This window comes from Corvus moneduloides, chromosome 2, assembly GCF_009650955.1.
Source record: "Corvus moneduloides isolate bCorMon1 chromosome 2, bCorMon1.pri, whole genome shotgun sequence".
Taxonomy (NCBI): domain Eukaryota; kingdom Metazoa; phylum Chordata; class Aves; order Passeriformes; family Corvidae; genus Corvus; species Corvus moneduloides.
The window spans coordinates 2,037,750-2,046,226 of record NC_045477.1 but is presented as its reverse complement, the minus strand read 5'-3'; the positions used below and the strand labels follow the sequence as shown (position 1 = coordinate 2,046,226).

The 8,477-nt window shown below is 60.5% G+C and overlaps 2 long non-coding RNA genes across 2 annotated transcripts; one reads left to right on the top strand and one right to left on the bottom strand.

Annotated features, from left to right (window-relative positions):
• Positions 1-3,835: 3,835 nt before the first annotated feature.
• Positions 3,836-5,960, bottom strand: LOC116437554. Its single transcript, XR_004237358.1, has 2 exons — positions 5,913-5,960; positions 3,836-3,907 (listed from the first exon to the last, which is right to left on the bottom strand). It is a non-coding gene; the product is annotated as an uncharacterized LOC116437554 (long non-coding RNA).
• Positions 4,069-6,273, top strand: LOC116437550. The gene is made up of 2 exons (XR_004237357.1): positions 4,069-5,462; positions 5,616-6,273. It is a non-coding gene; the product is annotated as an uncharacterized LOC116437550 (long non-coding RNA).
• The last annotated feature ends 2,204 nt before the right edge of the window (positions 6,274-8,477 follow it).

Here is an 8,477-nt window from a genome sequence, read left to right as displayed (position 1 = left end):
GTCACGACCTTGTGGAGCCCTTTGTCCCCAGGAGCAGCCCCAGCTCCCTGTGAGCAGGCCTAGGGAGGCTGCTTTAGGCAGGTGACAGGAACGAGCGCTCCCTGGCCCTTGCGAGGGTGCAGGTTGAAGAAGTGCCGTGCCGCAGGGCGCAGTCCCGCCTTTGGCGCTGCTTTGGGCTGGCGTGGCCTCCCTGCCGCCCTCGTTGAGGAGGCTCCCGGGGCTCCTGCAGAGGCCCGTGTTGCCACACCCCGGCCAGGCCCCGGCCGGCCCCTAAGCGGGGCGCAGGCCGGAGCCTGTGCTCCGTGGTGCTTGTTGGGGGTGCCGGGCTGCGGGGGACGGCCCCGTAAGTGGGGCTGTGTGCGTCCCCCGCCCTCGGCGGGCGGTTGGAGGGACCCCCTGTAATCAGGCGGGTATCCCTGGCCCCGGCCTTTCAGAGGCGTGGGGCCAGGAGTCATGGGGCCGGGCGTGTGCCCTCCCTGTCCTCGGGGCTGGGGTCCCGGCCCCTCGGCTTTAGGCCGTCAGCTCGACTGCCTGAGTGTAGAGCCTCGTTCCCGTCACCGTGGGGGAAGGCCGAGCTCTGTGGCCCCCTGGGTGTCGACCGGCCTGTAAGGGGGCTGTGGGTCTGGGAGCCTTTGTGCCCCCTTCAGCTGGCAGCCTGCGTGGGGCGAGCGTCCCCTTAGTGGGGAGTGCCCCGGAATTGGAGAGAAGGAGCCTCCGTAGGCCTTGGGGACCAGGGCTGCCCTGTAAGTCGGGGCCAGGGCTCTGGAGTCCCGGGCACTTTGGAGTCCAGGCAGCGGCCCGAGCCCCCTATAAGCAGGGGTACAGCCTCTATGGCCGCTGCTTTGCATGCCCAGCTTCATTTGCCCAGAGGGCCTGGCTCCCAGCGCCGCGTGGGACTGCGCCGCACGTCGCGATGGTGAGTCAAGCTGAAGCTGGAGGGCTTTGGGCAGCTGGGGTGGGGGCGGTCTGGGGGTGGTGGCTTGAGGATCTCCCTGCGGGGCTGTTGGCCGGCGGTTCCCTTCAGGAGCTGGAGCTTCTCAGGCCTGAGTGTGTCGTCGTCCCTTGGCAGAAGGCGCGGGACGACGAGGCAAGAGGGAGCAAGAGCAGCGGCTTCGAGCTCAAGAGTGGAACGGCGAGGCAAGAGCGAGCAAGTGGAGCAGCGGTTTCGAGCCCGGGAGTGGAATGGTGAGGTAAGAGCAGAGATTGTAGCTGGAATTGGAGGCTTTTGTGGAGCTGGGGGGTCTGTGGGGGGTGGCTTAAGGATCTCCCTGTTGGGTGGCAGCTCCCTTCAGGAGCTGGAGCTTCTCAGGCCTGAGTGTGTCGTCGTCCCTTGGCAGAAGGCGCGGGACGACGAGGCAAGAGGGAGCAAGAGCAGCGGCTTCGAGCTCAAGAGTGGAACGGCGAGGCAAGAGCGAGCTTGGAGCTGAAGAGGGGGCACCAGAGGCCCTCTGGGCAAAGGGCCCTCCTGGCAGGGCCAGGGCACTTTGTGGGTGCCGCGGCTGGCTTTGCGCTGGGCGACCTCCCTGGGAGCAGGGCTGGTCTTTGCTGACGTCGGCCTTTTGCCGTTGTGCTCCTTTGGCTGCCCGGAGAGAGGGGCAACCCTGTAAGAAGGGTGAGAGCCCCTGCCTCCGCACCTGAGGGGGGAAACAGAGCTCTCCCGGCCCCCAGCCCACCCTCTGTGCAGGGCAGGGCCTTTTCCCCAGCCCCGGCAGCTGTCTGCCTGCTGCTGGCCCCTGGCCAGCGTGACCCCCTGTACTCGGGGCGCGTCACTGCCCCCGTCCCTGCTCCAGCCCGGGAGCGCCTCGGCGTGTCGAGGCCCCTGTGCCCTCCCCACAGTGCGGGGGCAGGTCTGATGCTTTCCTCTCCCGCTCAGCGGTAGGGATGGCTCCCCAGCAGGTTGGCTGTGCAGAACTTGCTCCCTCTTCTGGGACTGTCTTCCCCTCCCCTGTCTTCGCCTCCCCTGTCTCCCTTTAGTTGGTGTGAGTGAGCAAGTGTGCTTGTGCTTTGGCCCCCTTTAGACACAGAGCAGCGTAGCTGAGACTTCCCAGGAGGGAAAGAGGAGCTCTGTGCAGCCAAAGGGAGGTCCCCAAAAACGCACGGGTGGAGAAAGCGTCCGGCCTTGCCCCTGCTTTCTGAGGACGCAGCGCAGCCGCTTAGCGGTAGTGTGGGCGCCGTGACCCGCCCGTAGCCGGGGCCTGGGTCTCTGCCTATGCTGCGTGGCCGCCAGTCCTGCTGGTGACCTGCCAGCGTGACCCCCTGTACTCGGGGCGTGTGTCACGACCTTGTGGAGCCCTTTGTCCCCAGGAGCAGCCCCAGCTCCCTGTGAGCAGGCCTAGGGAGGCTGCTTTAGGCAGGTGACAGGAACGAGCGCTCCCTGGCCCTTGCGAGGGTGCAGGTTGAAGAAGTGCCGTGCCGCAGGGCGCAGTCCCGCCTTTGGCGCTGCTTTGGGCTGGCGTGGCCTCCCTGCCGCCCTCGTTGAGGAGGCTCCCGGGGCTCCTGCAGAGGCCCGTGTTGCCACACCCCGGCCAGGCCCCGGCCGGCCCCTAAGCGGGGCGCAGGCCGGAGCCTGTGCTCCGTGGTGCTTGTTGGGGGTGCCGGGCTGCGGGGGACGGCCCCGTAAGTGGGGCTGTGTGCGTCCCCCGCCCTCGGCGGGCGGTTGGAGGGACCCCCTGTAATCAGGCGGGTATCCCTGGCCCCGGCCTTTCAGAGGCGTGGGGCCAGGAGTCATGGGGCCGGGCGTGTGCCCTCCCTGTCCTCGGGGCTGGGGTCCCGGCCCCTCGGCTTTAGGCCGTCAGCTCGACTGCCTGAGTGTAGAGCCTCGTTCCCGTCACCGTGGGGGAAGGCCGAGCTCTGTGGCCCCCTGGGTGTCGACCGGCCTGTAAGGGGGCTGTGGGTCTGGGGGCCTTTGTGCCCCCTTCAGCTGGCAGCCTGCGTGGGGCGAGCGTCCCCTTAGTGGGGAGTGCCCCGGAATTGGAGAGAAGGAGCCTCCGTAGGCCTTGGGGACCAGGGCTGCCCTGTAAGTCGGGGCCAGGGCTCTGGAGTCCCGGGCACTTTGGAGTCCAGGCAGCGGCCCGAGCCCCCTATAAGCAGGGGTACAGCCTCTATGGCCGCTGCTTTGCATGCCCAGCTTCATTTGCCCAGAGGGCCTGGCTCCCAGCGCCGCGTGGGACTGCGCCGGACGTCGCGATGGTGAGTCAAGCTGAAGCTGGAGGGCTTTGGGCAGCTGGGGTGGGGGCGGTCTGGGGGTGGTGGCTTGAGGATCTCCCTGCGGGGCTGTTGGCCGGCGGTTCCCTTCAGGAGCTGGAGCTTCTCAGGCCTGAGTGTGTCGTCGTCCCTTGGCAGAAGGCGCGGGACGACGAGGCAAGAGGGAGCAAGAGCAGCGGCTTCGAGCTCAAGAGTGGAACGGCGAGGCAAGAGCGAGCAAGTGGAGCAGCGGTTTCGAGCCCGGGAGTGGAATGGTGAGGTAAGAGCAGAGATTGTAGCTGGAATTGGAGGCTTTTGTGGAGCTGGGGGGTCTGTGGGGGGTGGCATAAGGATCTCCCTGTTGGGTGGCAGCTCCCTTCAGGAGCTGGAGCTTCTCAGGCCTGAGTGTGTCGTCGTCCCTTGGCAGAAGGCGCGGGACGACGAGGCAAGAGGGAGCAAGAGCAGCGGCTTCGAGCTCAAGAGTGGAACGGCGAGGCAAGAGCGAGCTTGGAGCTGAAGAGGGGGCACCAGAGGCCCTCTGGGCAAAGGGCCCTCCTGGCAGGGCCAGGGCACTTTGTGGGTGCCGCGGCTGGCTTTGCGCTGGGCGACCTCCCTGGGAGCAGGGCTGGTCTTTGCTGACGTCGGCCTTTTGCCGTTGTGCTCCTTTGGCTGCCCGGAGAGAGGGGCAACCCTGTAAGAAGGGTGAGAGCCCCTGCCTCCGCACCTGAGGGGGGAAACAGAGCTCTCCCGGCCCCCAGCCCACCCTCTGTGCAGGGCAGGGCCTTTTCCCCAGCCCCGGCAGCTGTCTGCCTGCTGCTGGCCCCTGGCCAGCGTGACCCCCTGTACTCGGGGCGCGTCACTGCCCCCGTCCCTGCTCCAGCCCGGGAGCGCCTCGGCGTGTCGAGGCCCCTGTGCCCTCCCCACAGTGCGGGGGCAGGTCTGATGCTTTCCTCTCCCGCTCAGCGGTAGGGATGGCTCCCCAGCAGGTTGGCTGCGCAGAACTTGCTCCCTCTTCTGGGACTGTCTTCCCCTCCCCTGTCTTCGCCTCCCCTGTCTCCCTTTAGTTGGTGTGAGTGAGCAAGTGTGCTTGTGCTTTGGCCCCCTTTAGACACAGAGCAGCGTAGCTGAGACTTCCCAGGAGGGAAAGAGGAGCTCTGCGCAGCCACAGGGAGGTCCCCAAAAACGCACGGGTGGAGAAAGCGTCCGGCCTTGCCCCTGCTTTCTGAGGACGCAGCGCAGCCGCTTAGCGGTAGTGTGGGCGCCGTGACCCGCCCGTAGCCGGGGCCTGGGTCTCTGCCTATGCTGCGTGGCCGCCAGTCCTGCTGGTGACCTGCCAGCGTGACCCCCTGTACTCGGGGCGTGTGTCACGACCTTGTGGAGCCCTTTGTCCCCAGGAGCAGCCCCAGCTCCCTGTGAGCAGGCCTAGGGAGGCTGCTTTAGGCAGGTGACAGGAACGAGCGCTCCCTGGCCCTTGCGAGGGTGCAGGTTGAAGAAGTGCCGTGCCGCAGGGCGCAGTCCCGCCTTTGGCGCTGCTTTGGGCTGGCGTGGCCTCCCTGCCGCCCTCGTTGAGGAGGCTCCCGGGGCTCCTGCAGAGGCCCGTGTTGCCACACCCCGGCCAGGCCCCGGCCGGCCCCTAAGCGGGGCGCAGGCCGGAGCCTGTGCTCCGTGGTGCTTGTTGGGGGTGCCGGGCTGCGGGGGACGGCCCCGTAAGTGGGGCTGTGTGCGTCCCCCGCCCTCGGCGGGCGGTTGGAGGGACCCCCTGTAATCAGGCGGGTATCCCTGGCCCCGGCCTTTCAGAGGCGTGGGGCCAGGAGTCATGGGGCCGGGCGTGTGCCCTCCCTGTCCTCGGGGCTGGGGTCCCGGCCCCTCGGCTTTAGGCCGTCAGCTCGACTGCCTGAGTGTAGAGCCTCGTTCCCGTCACCGTGGGGGAAGGCCGAGCTCTGTGGCCCCCTGGGTGTCGACCGGCCTGTAAGGGGGCTGTGGGTCTGGGAGCCTTTGTGCCCCCTTCAGCTGGCAGCCTGCGTGGGGCGAGCGTCCCCTTAGTGGGGAGTGCCCCGGAATTGGAGAGAAGGAGCCTCCGTAGGCCTTGGGGACCAGGGCTGCCCTGTAAGTCGGGGCCAGGGCTCTGGAGTCCCGGGCACTTTGGAGTCCAGGCAGCGGCCCGAGCCCCCTATAAGCAGGGGTACAGCCTCTATGGCCGCTGCTTTGCATGCCCAGCTTCATTTGCCCAGAGGGCCTGGCTCCCAGCGCCGCGTGGGACTGCGCCGCACGTCGCGATGGTGAGTCAAGCTGAAGCTGGAGGGCTTTGGGCAGCTGGGGTGGGGGCGGTCTGGGGGTGGTGGCTTGAGGATCTCCCTGCGGGGCTGTTGGCCGGCGGTTCCCTTCAGGAGCTGGAGCTTCTCAGGCCTGAGTGTGTCGTCGTCCCTTGGCAGAAGGCGCGGGACGACGAGGCAAGAGGGAGCAAGAGCAGCGGCTTCGAGCTCAAGAGTGGAACGGCGAGGCAAGAGCGAGCTTGGAGCTGAAGAGGGGGCACCAGAGGCCCTCTGGGCAAAGGGCCCTCCTGGCAGGGCCAGGGCACTTTGTGGGTGCCGCGGCTGGCTTTGCGCTGGGCGACCTCCCTGGGAGCAGGGCTGGTCTTTGCTGACGTCGGCCTTTTGCCGTTGTGCTCCTTTGGCTGCCCGGAGAGAGGGGCAACCCTGTAAGAAGGGTGAGAGCCCCTGCCTCCGCACCTGAGGGGGTATAATTGAGCTCTCTTATCCCTCGGCCCACCCACCGTGTTAGCAGGGTACGGCGCGTGTGGCGTTTTCCCTGCTGTGTATGAACTGTAAATACGATCACGTTTAGATTGCTATAGTGCGTATAAAATGCACATCTTTGGTTTTTTAGTTATTATTATTAACTATGGCTTTGATCTGTCACATATTTGTGTAAAAATTGGAAAGGAAATTGTCACACAAGTCTCTCATTCTGATCTAATATGAAATGTCTTGTTCCATTTTTGTGCTTCAAGAAGGTAGTCTGGAATTCAGGGAAGATTTTGTCTCTTATGTATAATTTGCCTATTATATAAACCTTAAGTCTAAACAATTACTTGCTTTTTTTATGTAAGAATTTTTACACATATAGACCCATTCCTTCTTTGCTCTATTGGATATAGGGGAATAGCCTCACTGTTCGCTTCCTGAACACGAATAAGATTTTTTTTCAAGAGATCCCTTTCGTCTTGCATATTGTTCTGCTTCAGCCATGAGTGCAACAAGTGGTCATGACAGTGTGATGAAGTAGGAAAGGTTGGTCAAAGCTTTGCTCAGATTTATGAAGATTAAAAAAAAAAAAGTCTGGAGTTTTATTTTCAGCTGACTAAAACCCCGTTTGTTGAGAATTGGCAATCCGTAAGAACAACTGAGGAGGAATTATTTACACAGAACAGGGATTTTTGGTTTTGTTTGTTTGTTTTGGTGAGGGCCCTGGAGTCTGGCTGAGAATCCAGCACTCTAGCAACAACAAACAAAGGAATTCTCTGACATGATCAGCTTTCCTGCCATTAATATTCCAGGATCACACTGGGTTTTGCAGTCACCATGTCCATGTTTTGAGGGATACATTCATGAGGAAGAGAAAAGATGACATTGCTTCCAGGATATGTACAGGATTTCCCAGTTTCTAAATACACATTTTGAGCTCAGAAGTCCAGTTTCCAAATGCATAGCGAGGAAGTTTCAGGCAGTTGAAATTTGCTGCAAGCACAAAAGTACTCATATTTTGTTTTCTTCAAACCTACATCAAGACAGCCACTGCTTCTTCCACCTGAGAGAGACTAAGTAGTGTCACTGTGTAGTGCTTTTTCTGTCTCATTAATTTCTCTTATCTTGTGGGATCAAATCCTTCTGTCTCCTTTATGCAGAAGAGTCTCCTCCTCCTGCCTGCATGTTCTGGTTTTTTGGTCAGTTACAAATGCTCAGCTCAAAATTCAGTAGATTTTTTTCCAGTAGGTAAAAGTCTGAGAGGTGAAGGTCTGAGTTCTCAAGTTCAAACACTGGGACTGTGCTGAGCTCTCCTCTTGCTGGCAGGGTGCCCTCACTGCCAAATAGAATTGAAGATGACGAATAGAGATACTGGAAAAGCAAATGCACTGGGGTTTTGAGGTTGGATCAAAGTTAAGCTGTTTAAAGGCAGGCAAGTGCACTCATATCCAAGCAAAAATAGTCTTCCCCCTCCCTTCCTTTCTATCCCTTTTCAGATAAATTTCCTTTCTTTTTGGAAGCCCTGTTTGGAAGGGTACAGCACTGTGTGAACACTTTTTCTTTTTTAACACACAAGTTCTCTGATAACATATCAAACCTGGATCAATTAAGGCAGAAGTAAGGTAAGCTCAGTTCCTTAAAACAGTGCCAGTCTTTGTGCCAAAAGGTAAAGGGCTAAACCTAAATCCCTATGATTTTTTGTCATCTTTGGCATTATATATTCAGTTTGCTGAAGATACCATAATTGCAGCATTATTTAAAGAAGTGATGTTTTTCACATCTATCAGTGCATGGAAAGTTTTCCATGACACGCTTACAGTAGAACACAGTGGAAAAGCAAGATGCCTTTTTAACATTCGATCTGCCAGGGACTTGGAAGATGTCACTTGGAACAGATTCAGGTCTTTTACCCCCTGATCTTAGACCTCGAGATGAATCCCCAGGCCACCAACTTTTTTTGATTTACAGTTGCCCTGCAGGCCTGACTTGGCAAATGAATTATTAAGGACCTGTGGCAGCCTGTTAACCCGCTGCTTTTTGTGACGCCATGTTCCCCTTCCTGCTGCCCTCTGCCCTTAACCTTGGCCACTCCCTCGGGCTCTCCCTGTTGGTTCCTGTACCCAAACCGCGCCCAGGAAGCGCCCCTGGGCCCCCGACACCTCCCCCTTCCTCCCTCCCCCCCCCCCCCCCCCCCCCCCCTTTCCCCTTTTCGCGCCCAGACGACGAGGTGTCTCTCTGCCTCTGAGGGTCAGCGGTACGAGATGTGATTAAAGCCATCTCAACCCTCGCGGGACACCCTTCTCGCCTTCTTCATCATCCCTAGCTGTAACGCTGCTAGCTGCCGGAGCAAGAGCGCGGGGTCGTCCGAAATGGGCTCAGGGATGCGACTGGGTCGCATTGCCCTAGGTAACCCCCGCTGCACTCTCAGGGAGCTACAGCCTGCTGAGCAAAATCTAGCGGTTACAACAAGGACCTTTAGTGCACGATTAGATCTTAGTGGGCTTTAATAAGAACTGCCCATTCATTTGCTCAAGATTAAAGATCTGTTTG